The following is a 23,025-nucleotide window of genomic DNA, read 5'->3' as shown; positions in this document are numbered from 1 at the left end:
CTCTCCCTACCTCCCTCCTTCTTTCTTTCTTTCTTTCTTTCTTTCTTTCTTTCTTTCTTTCTTTCCTTCCTTCTTTCCTTTCAAACACCCTCAATGCATAGGATTGACAGATTAATCAGTCCTTGATGATTGAAGGGTTTGTGTCTGTCTAAGGCTCTGCAGTGACTCAGCCCCAACTGCTCACTACCTAGGAGCATTTGGTAAGAAATCAGAGAGAATAAATCTCAATCTGAGAAATCATTAATGGTCCATTAGTCACTTTCTGAGTAAATAGTTACTCCTGCAAATGCCGTCATTCCAGAATCTACTTCTCCATGGATGTGAAGTGTGTAAGTGAATCCATGAAAGTGGTTTTGGCCCTGAACACACAGAGGAGAGGTAATGGTGCGGTAAGGCAGAAATGTTCTTGGAACTATCAAAATTCCCTACCATCAAGTAGATATTGTTTCATACAAAGGAATACTCATGAGCCAGAAGAAAAAGAAAAATGGTTATTATTGTACAACATGAAAGAGATTCAAAATAGAAAGAGATTCTGCTGTAGTTTCTACATGTTATCTTGGCCATTAATGTAACTTCATGGTTGGGTTGTGAGAAGCTATATTCGGTCTCATTCTTTAATATTTAATAGAACTCTGATTTTTAAAGCTGAGCAGTTCACATGGATCCAGTTAACAAGGCTCATGCCTTTGCTGCAAAGGATCATTTGTACCGTAGATACACAGCTTTATAAATGAGCAGTGTTACCAAAGCATAACCGATGCTTACTGCACTGCTGTTTTATTTAATCTTACACTGTTATACTGCCAAGGATCTCTCTCTCTGCCCCCATGTTAAAGGAGATTCTGTGAGAAGGATTGAGGCCCACAGGTGAGTTACTGGGGAAGTGTTCCAATTCTCTATGTTCACATTTCGTCAGTGCTAGCAGTGTGCCCAATTCCTGCTGCTGAGTACTGCTCAGAGCTGGGTGCTTTATAAGCACACAGTGTATGTGAATAACAAGACAGCCTCTGAAATCCTCCAGGACGTCCAGGCACTCATGGCCAGTGAGAACAGAGGCCATGGGAGCCAAGGATGGAGGCAAGCAATGGAGGATGTGTCACCTCATGGGGGAAATATACATGGGTGACCTACTGTGCTCCTCTGTCTGGTAGGTGTCCTGCAACAGAAATTAAGTCAATCCAGTCCCTGCCACCCTGCAATTACACCTTCTTGTAATTACAGTTGCCCATGCCTGTGTTTTGCTTGCTTCCTTTCTCATGTTCCCATGGTGAACGGTTTACAGAATGGGACCATGCATTCGTTCATTCATTTAACAAACAGGAGATGGGACCCCAGTATTGTGCGTCTTTTACAATCTCCCACTGTGAGTCCAAGCTAGTCCGTGTTTCTCCAGGCATCTGTGCGCATGTGTGAGTGTGTGCAGAGGTGTGTGTGTGTGTGTGTGTGTGTGTGTGTGTGTGGTGTACATACAAAATAGGGGTGTGCTAATGCAGCTTTAGAGGAACCAAAGAGAATTCTCAAGGCCATTTAAACTCCTATCTTCAGGAAAGTCAATTTCCTCTACGAATAGGTAACCAAAACAAATCTGGACTTCCAGAGCTCCATATGTTTAGGGTGGAAGGCAGCAACTTAGTTAAAAATTCAACCAATTACCATGCGCTTCTGTTTCCTAAGGGATGTGTGTTCCGGAAGAGAAAACATTAGCATCCTATCCATCAAAGTAGAGAACACATTGTTTTATCTCTTTCCCTAGGAGTTTCAGGAATTTCCATTATATCCTGTGGGAATTGAAACATCCTTCAAAGGTAATCTGCTTCATGTTTCACCCTCTATCTTATCTACCATGCATTCTTTATGCATATGCTGATATCAAGGAAGGGATCTTTATTTAGAATGATATTGTTTGGAAATCAACAGTTTGGCATCAGTTGACATACTCTCTCACTTAAAATATTTATAGCCAGAAAAACTTCAACGTTTCATAACATCTACTTGGACTTCTGATAAAGTTTTAAGGACGTGATTACTACATATCTGGTTGCAGAACCTAACGGGCAGTGTGTCTGATCTGATCAATTTCAGGGCAATGATTGGAACTCCTTCAATCATGTGTCCATCTGAGTTATGTTCGTTTGCATTGACAAGACAGAACTTTGATATGTGTTAAAAGTGTGGGTTTGGGGAATGCTGCTATGGTGGTTGCAAATGTTGGAGAGCCAAGAGTTGGTTAACAATTAACAGAAAAGTGATGGAACACACAGACTGTGGCCATAATAGCTGGGGAGTCACTGTAAGAAGAAACTGGGGGAGGTGTAAGTAAGGAGCAGAGAGAATCTGGAGTTAATCAGAGCAGAAACTGTAGTTTGTGGATAGGCACCCGAGTTGGGGTGGGGGGCTGGTATGGTACTCAGAGAGACAGACAGTCCAAAGAGTCTGGGTGGGGGGGATTATTTTTCTGTCTTGTGTTGCTACTATCACCCTTAGCTAAATAATATCATTCACTAGAGGCAACTCATTTCCAAATAAGAAACTCCATTGGAAAAAAAAAAGAATCGATGTTCAAAATTCAAAAATATGCATTATGTGTTATGAATATTTTATATATTGTAGACTCATCTTCCTCTCAAACCCTGAAAAATTTCTCGGCATGCTGTGCAATGTATTGCCTATTCTTTTGTACAGAATGATAAATTCAGGAGCTATACCTTAGTGCATTATTATTTTGCTTACTGGCAAACAAAGAAGCAGTAACGGGAAACTAATCTTTCTAAAAAATAATCATGTTCACTAATATGGTTGCCTGTGGGTAAAATATGGCCCACAACATTCTGTAGATTTTGGGTTTTGGCCCCTCAGTGTTTTATTTTAATTTTTTAAATGTTTATTTATTTTTGAGAAAGAGAGAGGGAGAGAGAGACAGAGAACACAAGCGGGGGAAGGGCAGAGAGAGAGAGGGAGGCATAGAATCTGAAGCAGACTCCAGGCTCTGAGCCGTCAGCACAGAGCCCAACGTGGTGCCCAAACTCATCAGCCTTGAGATCATGACCTGAGCCAAAGATGGATGCTCAACTGACTGAGCAACCCAGGTGTCCCTTAAAATACTGAATACAAATGTCTTTAGGCTGATCAAGTTTTCTCCATTCCTACAGGGTTCTTCCACTCCTGGTTTAATCTTTGCAGATTCATATACATATCTGAATTCTGTGGCCCCAACACTTACAAGTGCTCAATAAATGCATAAAACAAGCTAACATTCATTGAAGGCTCACTATTTTGCAGGCATAGCCCTTTGAGCTAAGTACTATTTTACCTTCCATTCTAATGTACAGACAGACCCTACGAAAGTTGCCCCAGGCCACCCAGCTGGTAAAGGGCAGAGTCTGGGTTACAAACCCCATGAGCTGCCTCCATGTCCACAATGTAGTGAACCCTCTTTCACTTTATGGAGGATTCGTATTCAAACTGGGTTCCTAGTACAGCCCAAGTTTTACCTCCTTTGTAGATCAGATTTGGAAATGCCTGAAACCCTCATGTGTGCTTGCAGGGGCACAGGAGGTGAATTGTCTGAGACCTGAGGGGCTGACCAGAAAAGACCCTCCTCTGGTCATAAGCTCAGCCTTGCAGCCAAGTGCTAGCTGTGCGATTTGTGGGGCCCAATGCAAAATGAAGGCATGGGGCGCATGTTGAAAACACAGGAGCAGCTTTGCGCAGTGGCAGTATCGTAGCCAATGAGGTTTATCCGAGGCGCGATTATTGCTAATTGAAAACACAGGAGCAGGTGCAGTTAAAATATAAGACATGAAATGTGTTCTGTCCCTCTCCAGCCTCTTCTAACCTGTAATGGTGGTTTTTGTTTGCTTTTAATGTGCTCTCTCATGGAGAGAGGGACATTCCCAGGGGGAGTGCAGGCTCCCAAGTGCCTGGTGGTTCTGCCCGTGAGGCTCCTGTGGCCACGGGTGACTGGATTCCCTCCCCCTGCCCCCGTCCCGCCAACAGCTGCTGCCACCACAGCCAGCTGTGGCCCCCCAGGGTGGGGAAGTCCAAGTGCCATGGGCCCATCACACAGTGCACAGCGAGTGGATGATTCAGTGAGTGAATGCATGGATGAAGCATTTCGTGAATCACTTTCCAAGCACCAAGAGCAATAAGAGCACCAAGAACCCTCCGTGGGACACACTAACCCAAACTGTGACTCAGACACTCCTTCAGTCTAGGCTTCTCTGTATCCATAAGGTCTCCAAAGACCACAGGGCACCTGGGCATCTTGATGGGTCTAGTGGCAGGCGGGAAGGCATCCAGAATCTGGAAGCACTGGGAGCAGTCCCACGGTGTAGAGGCATAATAGAGAGACTGAGCCAAAAGGTAGGCAGGTGAAGTGTGTTCACCTGAGCTGCAGGTGTAAATGGAAGAGGGAGAGGAGAGATCCCAGACAGTTCATAGGTGTATTTATCCACAGCTGTGCTACTTCAATTCTCTCAGCCTCGCTTCATCATTTGAAACATTGCATATTGGAACATGACAACCTTGAGCAGTTATTGTAAGGATTAAATATTTAGACGTTATGTAAGAATGCTTACAACATTTCTGCAACACAGAAAACAATATGCAAGCCTTAGGCATTTCAAAAAATTTTTTTAATGTTTATTTATTTTTGAGAGAGAGAGAGAAAGACAGAGCATGAGCAGGGAAGAGAGAGAGAGAGAGAGGGAGACAGAATCCAAATTAGGTTTCAGGCTCTGAACTGTCAGTGCAAAGCCCGACGCGGGGCTCGAACCCACGGTCCATGAGACCATGACCTGAGCCAAAATCCGACGCTTAACTGACTAAGCCACCCAAACACCCCTTAGGCACTTTTTAAAAGTTTATTTATTTATTTATTTATTTATTTTGAGAGAGAAAGAGAATCCCAAGCAGGCTCCATGCTGTCAGTGCAGAGCCCGATGTGGGGCTTGATCCCACAAACTGTGAAGTCATGACCTGAACCGAAATCAAGAGTCAGATGCTTAACCTACTGAGGCACCCAGGTGCCTCAAGCCTTAGGCATTTTTTTTCACTTATTATTTATTATTATTTTCAACCAAAACTAACACTTGGATGCCCAGTCAATATTTAGTAATCAGGAGGTAATTGAAGTATTCCAAGATGTTCGAGACTTTGTAAGGCAAAAAATGTTGACAAAATAATCTGTCCTGTGAAAGGCAGGGTGACAGGTGCTGTGGGACATCCAAAATGACATGACATAGTCCTTACTCTCAAGGATGTCTAGAGTGCTTGGAGAGGTCACATGGAAGTAAAGAACACTAGAAAGAAGACAGGGTTATTGAATTGTATGGACAATGAGTGCTACAGGAGCTCAGATGGCAGAAGCCAAGGAAGGTCTCATCAGCAGGTCCATGGGAGTCATACCCTGTAGGATGGGAGGTCCCCAATATCAAAGGATAATTTTTAGGTAGGTAAAATCATGACTCTCTTAAAAATGTCTTATGAACACATGTCAAGATTTTATTTCACTTATGAATTAGTGAGGGAATCATTCAAATTAAAAAAAAAAAAAAGTTCAAGAGAGGATCCAAAGAACATATATATGCACTTAGGAATACTGAAATAAATAAATAGATGCAAACTGGCCTCTTCCCCAGGTGGGAAATCAATTATATCTCCACCAGAACAAAATTCATTTGCATCTTCTCTGTGGACAAAAATCACTGGAAATTACTATCAGTTTTCTATGACTTACAGAGTTATAAATTAACTCAAGGACAAGCAAAGCGTAGGCCCCAAAGAAGCAGATAATCCCGAGGGGTGTGCCCATCATCCCACTGAAAGGTTACTCAGCGTGATGGTTAATTGAATGTGTCACCTGGACTGGCCACCAGTGCCTGGGCGTTTGGTCAAACACTGTAGTCCATGTGTCTATGAGATGTTTCTGGATGAGATTAGCATCCAAATCAGTAGACTGAGTAAAGTAGACTGCCCTCTGTGATGTGGTGGGCCTCATTCAACCTGCTGAAGACCCGAAAGGAACAAAAAGGCAGAGAGAGGGGAGGTACTCCTCCTGACTCTTCCTGCCTTTAGACTTCAACTGTAATATGAGCTCTTCCCTGGTGCCCATCTTGCTGACCTTTGAACCAGAACTACACCATCAGCCCTCCTGGGTCTCCAGCTTGCAGTCCAACTGCAGATCCTGGGACTTGTCAGCATTCATAATCGCATGAGCCAATTCCTTATTATATTTGTATAATTTATGTGTAATTTGTGTAATTATACACAACATATATATAGCACTACTGTTAGTTCTGTTTCTCTCTAGAACCATGACTACACCCAGTAATCTTCTCTACTGTACCCATTTCAAAGTGTGGTCATTTTTCCTGACTCCTGTGCAGTCAGGAATGTGCAAGGAGTTGTGGAAGAGACGCACCTGTTTGTCACCATGGACACAGAGAAGAGAGGAAGGTTCACAGATGGCATTGGCTGGCATTGCCTGGACTTCTCTTATCAGACAGTGGGTAGTTACTACCAGGCTAGAGGCAGCTCAGGACCTCTCAGCCTTTAGGAGCCTTCTAGGCTCCTAGGCTTTAAAGACCTCCTAGGGCTTTAGGAGACAGCCAGCTCTTTCTGCTAAAGGGTCCAAACAGCCTCTGGCCATTTGAACACCTTAAGGTGTATCACTTATTTGCACCTTGCTCAAGGTCAAACAGGGGCTGCCTTCGCCAGAGTCATTTCCTACTTCATAAAAGTTGAAGGCAAGACAATAAAGAAGTGGGTCTCCATGGAGGAGGGGAGTAGCTACGTAGTATTTACAAGGTTATAGGAAATTCATTCCATTTCTTGTGGATGTCACAGCAATCCTACAAGGTTAGTAGCATTGGCCCCCATTTTCCACAGGAGGAACTGAGATAGGAAGTTGTTTTCCCAGAGTGAGACTTACAGGGGTAGAGGCTTACTCCAGGCTTTATACCTGGACCAGGAGTCAGGAAAGGAGGGCTGTGTTTTGTCCGGGGACAAGGTGGTGGTCAGAGTGTTGAGGCCTGAAAGTGGCAGGTGCTAAAGATTTTACTCTGGCCGTGACTTTGATGCAAGGTCACTGCATCGATTGTCTAAGTGTGGCTTCACCACTGGGCGCGGCAGATGGGCCAGTGAATCCCTGGGAAGGCCCAAGAGCGTTCCCAACATTGCTGCTTATAGCTGCAGGCAAGTTGCTTCATCCCACCGAACTTCTGTTACCTTATCTATGAAACAGACGGGTTTGGGCAAGAACACTTCTCAGGCCTTTTCCAGCAATAGTGCCGTGTGACTCTCAGAATCTCAGAAGGTAACTGAAAACAGTAACGTGCAGTTGAAACCAGCTTGTCACAAGCACTAGGGAAAATATGTTTTAAAACAGTGAGTTCTATCCAAAGAGGAACTCAGCTCCTCTGTAAGTTAAGCCTGCCAATTCTCTCTGCCCGGTTAAATACAATCCTTCTCAGCATTTACTTCCCTCCAGGTTAATAAACATCATGGAGTAGGATACTTTCAGGATACAGTTCCTTGTTAAGCTTTTTAAAGGCATCTTTGGTATTGGTCCATTGGTATTCGTGTGACCGAGAGGCAAAGAGGTCTGTGCCCGGCACTCTGGACACCACAAACCTGGGGGTTATTGACTGTCCAGCTGTCTCCTCTGGTTACCGCCGGCCTTCCAGCAGCCCCGGTGCCATTAGCCTACACCGCCATGACAGGTCTGCTCAGACTTTTCACCTTCACTGTTGATTATAAAAACCCAGCTGGAGGCTGCTCTATGCAAACCCACAAGCTTAGCATCAAGTGAAGGGCAAGTCAGCCAGCAGATGAGGTAAGCGCTTGAGAAAACTGACTCTGGGTCTGGGCCCGGTTTTTACCACATTTCCAGGAGTCAATCCTCCAGCCGGGCCAGGCCGAGATCACACAGCCAGCATGTATGTTCTAGCCCTCCCACCTCCTGACTGGGGAGGCTGGGTCTCCCTTCCCTGACTCCAGTGCTCAGGCCTTGAGGGAGGACATGCAGGAAGTGTATCAGCTGATGAAGCTCCAAAGAAATCCCTACTTTCTAAAGCCTTCTCCTAAACCGTGGCATTTTTCCTAAAAGCCCCCAGGCATTTGCCAAATGTTATCGGTCATATGTGGTGAACACAATATCCAAAAAACAAAAACACCTGGATACTTATCTGTTCATTCAGTCACTATTCAAGGAACAGATACCGTGCACTATTCTGTGCCATGCACCCTTCCAACAACAGGTGATATAATAGCGACAGTCCCTGACCTCCTGGAACTTGCATTCTACTGGGGAGAGTCAGACAATGAGCAAATGAATGTTTGATATGAAGAAATATGCAGAAAAATAAGGCAGAGAAAAGGGTTTAAAGGGTGATGGAAGGATGTTATTTTATTCATGACGTCCAATAAGGTGACATTTAAACAGAGATCTGATTGAAGGAAAAAGTTGCCCATGAAGTGACATTCCAGGCAGCAAGTACAAAGGTCCTGTGGCTCATATGTGCTTGCAAGTGGGTGGAACAGCACGGAGGCCCTTGTAGCTGGACTGAGTGGTCAAAGGGAGAGTAGGAGATGAGCCACAAAAGAGGGTAGGGGGATGGAAGCACAGATCAGAATGAAGCTTCTGACCCGTAGTGAGGACATTAGCTATAGGAAAGCCATCACTGGGTTTGGGACAAATGAGTGACATCCTCTGACTTATATATTTAAAAGATCATTCTGACTGCTGTGTGAAAAATAGAATTAAGAGGCTCCGGGATAGAAGAGAGACAATTAGCAGGCTGCTGCACTCATCTAAATCAGAACATCTCTAAATTTAACGTACAAACGGACAACCTGGGGACCAGATAAGATGCAGTTCGGACTCGTCTTGTCTAAAGTGAGACTGAAATCCTGCATGTCTAACAAGCACCCGGGCAAGGCTGGTTCCACTGCTCCACACACCACACCCTGAGTAGCAAGGGTCTACGTGATACAGAAGAGTGCCCCATGATAGGTAGCGGTGAAATTGATGAGCAAACTTCAGATTCCGGATGCACTTTGAAGGAAGAGCCAACAGGGTTGTTGGTGGACCAGAGGTGAGGTGAGAGAAGAGTTAATGGTGTTTTGGACCCCACACTGGAAACACAGAGCTACCGGGTATGGAGCAGGGAGAATACAGGAAGAATTGGGTTGGGGTAAAAAAAAAAAAAAAATCAAGAGTTTCATTTTCGTTATGTTAAGTTAGAGATGCCTGTTAGAAATCCCAGTGAAGGTACTGAGTAAGCATTTGGGAATATAACCCCAGAATTCAGAGACAAAGTGTGGGCTTGAGATAAAACTCTGAGAATCATCAGCTTGTACAGTTGACCCTTGAACAACTCGGGGGTTCTGGGAATGACCGCACAGTTGAAACTTTGTGTGTAACTTTTGACTTCACAACTTAACTACTCAGTATAGGCTTAACTGCCAATAGCCTACTGTTCTTGTTGACTGGAAGCCTTACCAATGACATAAGTAGTCAATTAACCCATATTTTGCATGTTGTATATATTACATACTGTATTCTTACAATAAAGCAGGCTAGAGAAAAGAAAATGTTATTGAGAAAATTGTAAGGAAGAGGAAATACAGTAAAACAGTACTATACTTGGGGCGCCTGCGTGGCTCAGTCAGTTAAGCGGCCAACTTTGGCTCAGGTCATGATCTCGTGGTCCGTGAGTTCGAGCCCCACGTCGGGCTCTGTGCTGACAGCTCAGAGCCTGGAGCCTGTTTCGGATTCTGTGTCTCCCTCTCTCTCTCATCCTCCCCCATTCATGCTCTGTCTCTCTCTGTCTCAAAAATAAATAAACGTTAAAAAAAATTTTTTTTAAACAGTACTATACTGTATTTATTGAAAAAAAAAATCTGTGTATAAATGGACCTGAGTGGTTCAAACCCAAGTTGTTCAAGGTCGGCAGTAGTCTATATTTAAAGCCCTGTTGCTGGACAAGATCACAGAAGGTATGAATCTGGATAGAGAAAAATACTGAGGGCTCAGCCTTGGGGTGCTGCAGTATTTGGAAGCTGGGAAGATAGAGAGGCTCCAGTAGGTGTGTGAAAAGCTTCCAGTGAGGGAGGACAAGAGATAAGGATCTGGAAATCAAATGAACAAAGAATTTCCAGAAGGAGGGTCATCACCTCCAACCAATGGTGCTATAGATCAGTATATGAGGACAGAGAATGAACTGTTGGATTTGGTGACTTGGAGGCCGCCAGTGGCCTTGATGACAGCAGGGTCAGTGGAGTGGCAGGGAGTGTTTTGGGTGGGGTGGGGGGGAAGCCTGGTTAGAGGTGGCTCAAGAGAGAATGGAAAGGGTAGAGGTACAGGCAGAATCTGGACAATTCTTTAAAGCAATTTTGCTGTAAAGTGGAACTGAGAAATCAGGCAGTAGTTGGAGAGAAATTTTTTTTAGGAAGATGTAATGTTACAGCATACCATCGTTCTGAGGGGAATAATGCAGGTTAGAGAGAAAAACCAGTGATTCAGAAGGCGGAGGCGATTTGAAAATGATTGTCCTGGAGTGGATGACAGGGCTTGGCCACAGATAAGCACATGGGCCATTGTGTCATGTACCAGGAGAGAAGGCAGAGTGTGCACAGATGCAGGTAGGTGGTAGATTTGGTCATCAAGGCATGTAGAAGTTCTGTTCTAATTCTGTTTTTTCAAATAAGATGCAAGTTCATCAGCTAAGAGTGACGCCCAACTGGGAAGTCAGACCAAAGTTGAGTAAAAAGGTCCCTGTTTTCACAAGATCACGTTCCAAGCATGAGGCCAACAGACTAACCATTGTGCTAGAATGTTCTGGGGGCTGTGGCAGAGGTAAGCACCGGATGCCATGGGATCACGTGGAAGACCGCTAAAACCAGCACGGGTACATCAGACAAACCTCCCACCCACGCGCCCCATATCAAGGTGACATGACCCAATGGGAGTTGGCCATGCAGGGGTTGAGTGTGGAAATAACATTCCTGGAAGAGTGCCCTGCTGAGGCTGAGATTGCCTGGCACTTCCAGACCCCAGTCTGCCCACCAAAGCCCTATTCCTGCTAAACTGAGAGAAACCAGGACTGCCACCATGGAGGTGTGGTTCCTGTGAGGCTAAAAGCAGCAGCACAAGGGAAGAGTGGGGGCTGAAGCCCAGCACATGGGAGGCCAGCCTGACTCTGTGTCTGTGAGGTTGCATTTGCCCCAAGCGGGGTTCCGTGCTTCTAATCTGTCCACGCCAAGAAGAGCCGTTTGCATTTTCTAACTGGTATAATGTTGTCCTACAGGCTGGGGAACCCAGCTAACCTCTCTAGCTTTTCAGTATACTTCAGAGTTGCAAGCAATTTTACTGGGTACTGAGTAAAAGAAACAACTCACTGAACTACTTTAGCTATGGTAGCAAAAGTCTTAGGTGAGCCTCCCTACACTTGGGTTGGTGTTCTACCTCTTTGGAAGCTCGGAGTTTTGAAGATGGGAGGGCAGCCCCGCTCCCTTGGCATTGGAGGCCACACCAGCCTCTCTGGATTTCTACAGACTGGGAGGCTGGGAGCAGGGAGGGGACACAAGCATGTGGCATGAGGTACTTCAGGCTCAAGGAAACAGAGTAAGACCATCTGTTCCCCACATGACCGCTGAAGGCTACACGCCATCCTTCAGACCCGGCTGTGGATGCAGAAAGGAGAAGTCAAGAGACAACCAGGCAGGTGACTCGAGGGTGCCAGCACTGCATGGTACGCTCCATCGAGTCAGGAACCAGGAAGTAGGCATACAGTAGGTGCTCAGTGAATGTCTGGTGAGTGAATGGCAGCCGGAGTGGACAACAAACAGTTCCTAAAGAGTAAGCTCGAACCTCCACAGGACACAGGGGAGGTAAAGGAGTGTGAGAGGTGGGGGCAAAGAGACAGGAAATTTGTGCTCAGGGTGGGAAGTTTAAGACTCCAGAAATTCTGACGGGCTGTGTTCATCATCATCATCATTACTGGCACGTACTCCCTCAGGGTGGTACGGCTTGGAAAGCAGTTATTATACTGATAGGCAGCAAATAATTACGCTGTTGGAGCTTGGAAAATTTGTTCTCCGACTAATTAAACTTTATGTATCTAGCTGTTCCCTAAACATTATTCTAATATTGCGCTAGGAACATGACCACCTTATGCACCATGGGCACCATTAGATTGCCATTAGCGCCCACCAGGGAATATTTTCTGATGTGTGCTGATAAACTCCCAAGACAGATGAAGCCGAGACAGAAGGGAGCACCCCATAAAACAAATCTTATTGGACTTTCATTTTGAGCGTTTGGCATTCATAGTTAAAATGATAACGTAGAGCCCTTTTGCTCAACACATAAAACTCAGGGAGCACTATGAGAGCTCTGTCTTTTTATCAGCATCTCATATGCTAGAAAAATGCAACTCTACTGGAGACTGTGTGGCAGTGGAAAGTAAATAGGTATTACAACTCCAGCTGTGAAATACCCTTGAGCTAAAATCCTGGAGCAGTCATGAAAACTCCAGTTGTCAGTTTGCCGATGTCATTTCAGAAAGAGTTTTTGAGGATTTACATTGATGTAGAGACCTGATAGTCACCTGTGAAGAATAATGATAGTCCTTTAAAGCAAAGGAACTCAAACAAACTGCACTGTATACTTTGCAATGTCGAGCATTTCGTTTTATTTATTTATTTGTTTAATAGTGTTAATTTAATTTAATTTTATTTGAGAGAGAGAGAGAGTGCACATGAGTGGGGGAGGGGGCAGAGGGAGTGAGAGAGAAAGAGAGAGAGAGAATCTTTAGCAGGCTCCACACTCAGCATAGAGCCCGACACGTGGCTCCATCCTACGACCCTGGGATCATGACCTGATCCGAAATCAAGACTCGGATGCTCGACCGACTGAGCCATGCAGGCACCCCTCCAGCCTATAATTTAAAACAATCTAATACCTATGTGAAGATATAAACAACGCCATGTACCTTCAGAACACATTGAGAAGACAAGCTGTCACCCTTAGAGGTGACTGCCATGCATGACATTTCCTAGGAGAAGACCCTTAGAAAGTAAGACTGGAAGGCTGTACAAATATTCTCGCCCAGCTGCAGCCTCAGCCTAGCACTCACTTAAGGCAACAACAACAACAACAACAACAACAACAACAGCATTCATTGTTGTCAACTCATCCCATTTTCTGTTCTAGCACGTTAAAAAATACTTAGATATTTGCTGAAGTTTCTAAGGAATTTTGAATAACTGAACAATAGCATAACTTATAAAACATAATGAGAAGTCATTAGAAGCTGCTTGTAATATTTCCTGGCTGAAGGTTAGAAATTAAAGAAACTTCCTTGGCTGGGGCTAACACCCTTGAGAAGGGCGGCGTGACCATCACCTGGTTGTCACAGCACAGGACTTGGCTCCAGTGTCACGGAGAGGCCGGGTGAGCAGCTGGGTTTGCAATTCTTGCCCGCACTTCATCTGCATGACCCTGTTCTCTGACATCTCCAAAGTGGCTCTAAATTTCCTGAGAGCAAGATTTATTTTTAAAATATCAGAACTGTAGTTGGAAAATAGATTTTGGATGTATAAATCATAACATGGTAGTTTGGTTTGGCCAGGATCTTGTCTCCCTCTTAACAAATCATTTCTGAAATACAAGCTAACATGAAAACGTGCAATGCTTTGTAAACATGGTGTACTGAATCTGGGTAACTGGATCTCTTGGCTGCCTGCAAAGCCCAGAAACTTCCCTCTGAGCCATCCTGTGCCTCATCGATCCATGTGCTTCAGAGAAGCCAACGTCCTTAGGGATAGCTGGCATTTTAAAGCTCTAACAGGAACAGTGATAGTCACCAAAACCCAGTCTCCCATGAGGAGGCAAGTGAAACTGAGGATGGAAAGGAATCAACAGATGGAACAAAAAGGAGGAGAACAAACAGTTGTTGAGCACTTCCCGTGTGCCAGAGGCTTTATATACCTTGTCTCATGTATCTCTCATCAGAACCCTACCTGCTGGATTTCGTTATTCTCAATTTATAGACTGGAATGCTTCAAGTAGAAAAAGCTGAATGAGATGCCCTGAATTACTCATAAAGCTAGATGAGCACCTAAGGGAGGATTTATCTCTTACTCATTACTCACGAGAGAAATCTCTGCATACTTGGGGTTAGTGAGGACTTCCTCAGTACCAAGCATTGTGTTAGTCATCCAAATGGAAATAATAGATAAGGCTCAGGCTCTGGAGAGACCGTGAGCTTCAACAATCCTTCCCCACAGCTAGAAACCTCTGCATATGCCTCAGCCTTCTTCCTAGAACTTTAACCATGTCCAAAGGCATCCAAAATCATAGAAAGACAGCTGCGGTGTAACGCGTACTTAATTTGTGCCGATTGTTAGTTCTTCAGAGAATCCAAAAGAAACAAGAATTTGAAAGAACAAATATATCCAAAGATTGAACCCAGGGCCATTTGGAATTTGCTACAGTATGGCAAAAATAGTTTGGTAACTTGCCCCAAGCCTGAATATTCAGCGTATGAACATTCTCAAATTGATCTCCACCACCAGGACCTAACTTCCTGCCCAGGGTGGGAGCTTGGGAAAGTCAGAGCCCCAAAAGTGGGCCCATAGACAGCTTTTTGTGTACATTCTACAGAGAAAAGTAAACAGCTTCTGAAGTTCCTGTAGTATGGTCCGATCTCTGTTTTGGACAGCAGATTTGGTTGATAAGCCAAATACACAGCACATTTCTCTATGATTTCCAGAGTTTACTACTGGCTAACGTTTAAGCTCAAATTTCAAAAGGAAAAATAATTTTACCTTTTCAGTTTTATTTATTCAACCGGGCTAGGCAACAGGATAAGTAGGCAACTTGACATTTACATTTTAACTGCTCATTATGCTGACAATTCCCCCATTGTTTTTCAGAATTACTGTAACTGCTTAGTCTCTGATCAATGTTTTTCCTCTAGGACTTTCTTTCTATCTGCTGAGAAGGGATATTTGTTGCTCTCGAGAAGATTCTGTTACCTCAAAGTCACCACAGGTGAACTAAATTATTCTTTTATGAGGCCTTCAAAAATATTTCGATGATATTGCAATGGCCTCCTCTGATCGAAAGACTGGAGAGGGGAAGTTGGGAGACTGAAGTGAAGGAGGGATTGAAGCACAAAGCAGAAGCGTTGTGCCTGTGGAAAGGAGCAGCCTTGCGGACGCAGGGCCGCTGCGTGGGTGCCGATTCCCTTCATCCGCTGGGGAATGTTGTTACCAGACGACCTCACTCCCTAGCCTGGTTGGTTAACTGAGATGTCACTAACCCCCCAAAAATGATCACCGAGAGAATTAGCAGCAACAAGCAGTGTCATATTTTTCTGTAGACAAGGAGAAGTCTCCCTAAACACACAGCATTCCTGTGGGGCCCGCGCCCTCTCTTCCCCGCCGGGTGCAGGCGCTTCCTGGCAGGCCTCCCTGGCGGCAGCTGCTTGGCCACCTGACAGCTGAGGACTTAGCCAGCTGCCACTTGTTTCCGCTACATCCAGAGGTGACAAGGACAGCAGTTCCCCAGGGCTGAGCGCCAGTGCAGAAACACCAAAGAGAGAATGAGAGCCACGATTTGTAGGACAGCTAAGGCATCCCGGGAACTCTGTCGACACCTCCTGAACAGCACCGGGTTATTGGTCGTTTGGATCACTTATTGAATTAATGGATTCTTGCCTTACCTCACCCAACCCAACAGATTTCAAGCACCTTGTGCCATTCATTTAACACTTTTCTTTATGCCTGTATGAAGCCAGTGACACAGAGGAATGAGAAATAGTTCTTGTCCCAAAGAATATTCTAGGGGTGAAATCAACACCATAAGTGAGTAAACAATACAATTTGATGGCAATTGGAGCATGAAATGGTTAGAATCAGAGGGGAGAATGGTAATAATTGTGTGTTGGACTTCATACGGCTTTGAACAGTGATGGGTATGGAACCGCGGATGTCCTAGGGTGGGTGGTGGGCCAGCCAAGCCTTAACATGAATGCTGGGAGAGCCCGAGTTTGCACCCTAGCCACTGTGTGAGTTTGCATGGCCCCAACCTCTTGTCTGTGCTCTCTGACAAAATGGAGGCATTGGGCACCCTAATCTTCTAATCTCTTCCATCTAAAAATGTTGTTTGGGGGAACCTGGGTGGTTCAGTTGGTTAAGCTTCTGCTTCTTTTTATTATTTTTAATGTTTATTTATCTTTGAGAGAGAGACAGAGAGAAACAGTGTGAGTGGGGGAGGGGCAGAGAGACAGAATCCAAAGCAGGTTCCAGGTTCTGAGCTGTCAGCACAGAGCCTGACTCAGGGCTCGAACTCACCAGCAGTGAGATCATGACCTGAGCTAAAGTCAGAAGCTTAACCAACTAAGCCACCCAGGCACTCCTAAGCTTCTGACTCTTGATTTCAGCTCAGGTCATGATCTCATGGTCATGAGACTGAGCCCTGCCTCCAGCTCTGAGCCGACAGCATGGAGCCTACTTGGGATTCTCTCTCTTCCTCTCCCTCTGCCCCTCCCCTGCTCGCTCAACCTCCCCCCCCCTCAAAAAATAAAACAACATAAAATAAAATAAATAAATAAATAAATAAGTTATGTTTTTGTAAAACACTTTGTCTGGTATGTATGAATAATGCTGGCTTTTGTGTGGGTGTAGTCTAAAAGTATCACAACGTCACACAGAGGCCCTTTCTATATGTTTTGCTTAATGACAGTAATGGTTGCTGAGATCTTGATGTGAAATACACCAAGCACTTCACTCACATAAAACACCTTCAGTGTGCCCATGATCCTATAGAAGAGGCACTATAATTATAATCTTCGATTTGCACGTGAAGATGTGGAGACCCAGAGAGGTCAGCTCACTTACCCAAGGTCACACAGCCAGTACACGGCAGAGCTGGGACAGAGATGGAGACAGCCCCCAGAGCCTCTGTTCTCAACCATCACTTCCTATGACTTTCTGGAGTTGCCTGTAAGCAGCCATGGAGGGATGCTAGCTCCGTGAACGATAAGAAGCTTCACTCTGAAGCAGCAATAAGGAGAAAGAAGGAAAGACTCAGAGACTAGGGTGACTAAAAACACTTGATAGGAGCTGAAATAAACAAAAGAAGGGGCACCTGGGTGGCTCAGTTGGTTGAGCATCTGACTTCGGCTCATGTCATGAGCTTGTGGTTCGTGAGTTTGAGCCCCACATCAGGCTCTGTGCTGACAGCTCAGAGCCTGGAGCCTGCTTCAGATTCTGTGTCTCCCACTCTCTCTACCCCTCCCCCACTCTCACTGTGTGTGTGTGTGTGTGTGTGTCTCTCTCAAAAATAAATAAAAACTTTTTTAAAATAAACAAAAGAAAAGGTAGAATCAGAGAAGAGTGTCAAAGGGTACGGTGTCTGGTTCCTGGGAGTGTGAATCAGAGGAGTCGCCCTGGAACTGGAATGTGGCTTTGGACCTCAGTTTGGAACAGCCGACTTGGTGGCGAGGGGACCTGAGATTCAGGAATAGTATAAAAATCTGCATCTAGCTCTCATTAATATTATTTATTAGCCAAAGCATTCCTTGTCACTGACAGCGCAAACCACGTTTGATGACTGCAAGGGGTCACTGGGCATTCTGAAGGGGCATGAGCTACCTGAATAAAATGTCTTCCGCAATTCAATTTAAATTAAAAAAAAATTTTTTTTATATTTATATATTTTTGAGAGGCAGAGAGAGACAGAGCACAAGTGGGGAAGGGGCAGAGAGAGAGGGAGACACAGAATCCGAAGCAGGCTCCAGGCTCTGAGCTGTCAGCACAGAGCCCGACACAGGGCTCAAACCCACAAACCATGAGATCATGACCTTAGCTAAGTCGGAAGCTCAACTGACTGAGCCACCCAGGTGCCCCTCGATTTAAATTTAGTAAACATCTGTTGAGAATCTAATACATGTTGGGTACTGTGAAGTGATTCTGTACTTGCCATTTTATCCCCAAGTTCAATGTGAAATGAGGCATCACTATGACTAGAGTGTAGCCTGACTCATTGTTTATCATAATGTGAATTAGAATCACTACTGTTTATCCAACATCTCTTTTGCAGGAACTTTAAATAAAGAATGTCATTTATCCCCCCAAGATAACCCTATGAGGCCTGAATAATCATTCTTATTCTGTAGATGAGGAAACAAATATCAAATAAACTCAGCTCTCCCCCAAGGCCTTAAACCCAGTGAGGTGGAACAGAGAGGGACTTGAAAACAGACAACCAAACAAGAGCAGAATTAAATATCTACTGAGATGAGACTATTTTATAAAACAAAAATTAGTGAAAAGATAAGGAATCTTGCCAAATTGTCTTTTCCCTACACAGCAGGGAAAGGGGGTTCAACACGGAAATAGACTCACGCAATGGTAGTCAACTGACCTTTGATAAAAAGCAAAGCGATTCAATGGAGAAAAAAATACTTTTCAACAAATGGGGTGGAACAATTGGACATCGACATGAGAGAAAATGAACTTTGGACACAGAGCTTATATCTTTGACAAAAATTAATTCATACTGGATCATGGGCTTAACATAAAACAGAAAAGTATAAAGTCATAGAATAATGTAGGAGAAAATTTAGGTGATCTGGGGCTGGTGATAACTTTTTAAGACATGACACTAGAGGGGACCTGGGTGGCTCGGTTAAGTATCCGACTTCCACTCAGGTCCTGATCTCCTGACTTGTGAGTTCAAGCCCTGTGTCGGGCTCTGTGCTGACAGCTCAGAGGGGGACAGTCTATCCCCACAAGTGGCAGAAGAATGGGACCCCTCACGGTAAGATGCTTTCCAGAAACAGCAAACCCAAGGGAACTAGTAAGACCATATTTCTACAGGCTTTTTTTTTAAATTTTTTTTTTCAACGTTTATTTATTTTTGGGACAGAGAGAGACAGAGCATGAACGGGGGAGGGGCAGAGAGAGAGGGAGACACAGAATCGGAAACAGGCTCCAGGCTCTGAGCCATCAGCCCAGAGCCTGATGCGGGGCTCGAACTCCCGGACCGCGAGATCGTGACCTGGCTGAAGTCGGACGCTTAACCGACTGCGCCACCCAGGCGCCCCTCTACAGGCTTTTTAAAAGGGCTAAGGTAAGCTTTCCTTTTGCTTGTATAAATGGCAAAACCCAGCCTGACCCCAGGTCTGTGTGATTTGAAAAGCCTGCTTCAGATTCTGTGTCTGCCTTTCTCTCTGCTCCTTCCTTGCTCGTGCTCTCCCTCAAAATTAAATGAATATTAAAAAAAAATGTTTTTTAAAAACGTGACACTAGAAGAACAATTTGTGAAAAAACAAACTGTTACGCTGGACTTCATTAAAATTAAAAACTGCTCTGTTGTAAACACTATTAAGAGAATGAGAAGGCAAACTGTAAACTGTATGTATCCAAAATATACAAAGAATGCTTAAAACATAACAAAAGAAGGCAAATAACTACATTGAAAAATGGGCAAAGACCTGAACAAGCCACCTCACCTAAGAGGATTCACAGATGGAGAGTAAGCATATAAAAAGATGCTGCAGGGGCACCTAGGTGGCTCAGATCAGTTGAGCATGCAACTCTTGATTTTGGCTCAGGGCATGATCCCAGGGTTGTGAGATCAAGCCCCACATTGCGCTCCATGCTGAGCATGGACGCTGCTTAAGATTTTCTCTCTCTCTGCCCATTCTGCCCATCTCCCCTGCTCATGCTCAATCTCTCTTAAAAAAAAAAAATGAAAAAAGAAAAGATGCTGCACATCATAAGTCAATGCAAATTAAAACAACGAGATACCATTAGACACCAGTTACAAGGGTGAATCTCTAGAACACTGACCATACCAAATGCTAGTGAGGATGGAGACCCACAGGGACTTCCATTCATGGCTGGCAAGAATGAAAAATGGCATGGCCACTTCAGAAGACAGTTTGGCAGTTTCTTACAAGCTGAACATGGTCTTAGCATATGATCCAGCAGCTGTGCTCACAGGTATCCATCCCATTGAATTGAAAGCGATGTCACACAAAAACCTGCACACAAATGTTTACAGCAGCTTTATTCATAATTACCCCAAATGGAGAGAAACCACGATGTCCTTCCACAGGTGAATGGATACACAAACTGTGGGAACAATGAAATATTGCTCAGTGATAAAAAGAAATGAGACATCAGGCTATGAATAGGCACAGAAAGCTTAAATGTGTATTGCTAGGTGAAACCAGTAGGAAAAGGCTACCTACAGTATGATTCCAACTATATGACACTCTGGAAACACCAAAACTATAGAGATAGTAGAAAAGATCCGTGGTGGCCAGAGGTATAAAGGGAGGGAGGAATAGATGGAACACGTGGCATTTTTAGGGCAGTACAACTCTTCTAGATGACACTGTCATGGTGGATATGTGTCATTATACATTTGCCAAAACACATAAGATGTACAACACAAAGAGTGATCCCTCATTCAAACTATGGACTTCAGTTAGTAACAGCATATCAACATTGGTTCATCAGTTGTAATGTGTACCACGCAAATGACAGATGTTAATAATAGGGGAAAACTGCAAGAAGAAAGGGGGTATGTGAAAATATATTTTCCATGAGATTTTTCTGTAAACCTAAAAATGCTCTAAAAAATAAATTCTGTTAAAAAAAATTTTTTTTTAAAAACATCTGGTGATGTGAGAAGAACTACCCATGCTCACCCTAGGGAAATGCATGCATTCAACCAAGTTCTGGTAGGCATTCCCAGGTAGAACACAAAAGACACGTCCCAACATTTGTGATTGCTATCTTACTATTAGATTAGACTATACCTCCTCCAAATACTATGTCTCCTATTTGGATCCTTTGTAATGGATCCTTTTGGTCACAGGAACCAGCACACCCACACAGTTCACAGAAGTGAAAAGATAATGAGACCTGGATCCTCTCTCTTGCTGTAAGATGTGTACCCCACGGACACATCACTGTCCCCTGATGGAGCACCAGGGAAGCTAGAAGAACCAGCAGAGGGAGGAGTATGGAGGCTATCAGGATGGGTCCAGGGCACAGGGACCACCCTGTGAACGGCAGTGAATTTTCTCCTGGGGGCAGCACATACAGTTTTGGATGGGGAGCTCTAGAAAGGATGTCCCTTTGACCGTGACTGTTAGAGTGGTAAGGTCAGGAGTTGGAGACCTCTTCCTGGTGACGGGTCTTCAAGTACCTTCCAAGAAACTCAGGCAAAGTACAAAGTGGCAAGAAGTTTAATCTTTCTTTGATCATATTGCAATTCTCTACTGAAATGGCCTCAATGCTTCAGTAAAGAAGAAGTCTTACCTGCACAACCTAATCTACAATTTTGAGCAAAGCAAAGAAACTAGATCTAAATAGAGGCGCTTAAACTCTGGAGCCCATCGGAATGACCTGAGCAGCTTACAAAAGGTACTGATGCCTGAGGTTCACCCCCAGAATTTCATTGATCTGGGAAGAGATCAGGGATTAGGATTTTTTGAAATTTCCCAGGTGGTTTCAATGCACAGCCAAGTTTGAGAACCATGAGGCAGGAAGCACAGGAAGCTTGTTGTACTTCACCTCTTTTCAGGCCCCCCAGGGGGAGGGGCATCTGTCCATTCCATGGGCTATGACTCAGCAGAGTCCAGCACATGGCCAGTGACTAGGGGAAAATAGTCTAGCCCCACAAGTGGCAGAAGAATGAGAACCCTCACGGTAAGACACTTTCCAGAAAAGACAAACCCAAGAGAACTAGTAAGACCACATTTCTACAGGCTTTTTAAAAGGGCTAAAGTAAGCTTTCCTTTTGCTTGTGTAAATGGCAAAACCCAGCCTGACCCCCAGGTCTGTGTGATTTGAAATCTCATGCTCCTTTTCAAAGCCCCAGGGAAGCAGAGATTAGTCAGTTTTGGTTTTCTCTGGCCATTTTGCTGCAGCCACACGAAAGAATATGACAAGGAACCCAGAAGCTTACAGAATTTATTTTCAGATATCTGACAGGACTTCCATTCTGTAGACTGTACTCATTTTAGAAGTCACAGGGATGATCACGCAGTTATTGGCTATGTACGTGCAATAAGACTTCTAATCAGGAATGCTTAGGAGAGGACAGTGCTATAAGCTGACAGTGAGCCCCAAGGAGTCTAAAAATTCACACTTGCTTAAGATTTTTTTAAATCAGAGATAGAGAACTAAATTTAGCAATTTTAAGGCACTCGGTGCAGGAATGCTCACCAAAAAGCAGAGAATAAAAGCGAACAAGAAAATCGGTAACTCGGTGCTTCATTTTGTCAGAATTAAACCATAGTACAAAGTGTCTGCATGGAGCTCGGCGACACTATATGGTGTCCTCGACGTCCTATATGGCAGGGGAACAGACATATACCCTGCACCATCCTTCTTGATAAAGACCTGGGGCTATCTGTCCACCAGCATTGGATTAGGTCTCATCGCCCCTGACACACTAGGTGAAAGCAGATATCATACCTGATGGGAACTGAGGCAGGCATGTGGCATATTAAGGACATTGGAGTGCCCTTCTAAAATGGTCTCAGTCCTTCGGTAAGGAGAAACAATCTCGCTTTACCATCTGACAGACAATACTGGGCAGACCAACAGGACTAGATTGAGGTTGAGGCACCTAGCCTTGGCTCCCCATCATAATGATCTGATAAGACTTTAGAGACGTGGATGCCTGAGTGTCACCACCAGAGCCTCAGTTACCTGCCTTCTGTAACTGTGAAGTGCCAGACCAAGGTCAATACAACCGAGCAGTCGGGAAGTTGCAGTGGCTATCAAACTTTTCCAAGCAAAATTTCATGGCAATTCACTAGGCTGAGGGACAGGTGAAAGAAGCAGTCTCTGAGTGAAGAGTTCTGCTCAGATCCTTCTATTAATGCCTATCGATATCATGATCATTGTTAACTGGGTTATTTAGGAAAATGAACAAGAGCAGCATTTGGAAGAACAATTTCTTAATTTTTTTTGAAGTCTATTAAT

The 23,025-nt window shown here is 44.4% G+C and overlaps 1 pseudogene; it reads left to right on the top strand.

Moving 5' to 3' along the window:
• Positions 1-3,702: 3,702 nt before the first annotated feature.
• LOC122471109 lies at positions 3,703-3,888 on the top strand (annotated as a pseudogene).
• Positions 3,889-23,025: the final 19,137 nt, after the last annotated feature.

The sequence above is a fragment of the Prionailurus bengalensis genome, chromosome D3 (assembly GCF_016509475.1).
Source record: "Prionailurus bengalensis isolate Pbe53 chromosome D3, Fcat_Pben_1.1_paternal_pri, whole genome shotgun sequence".
Taxonomy (NCBI): domain Eukaryota; kingdom Metazoa; phylum Chordata; class Mammalia; order Carnivora; family Felidae; genus Prionailurus; species Prionailurus bengalensis.
The sequence above is the reverse complement of the archived record's forward strand: the minus strand, read 5'-3'. Positions and strand labels throughout refer to the sequence as shown.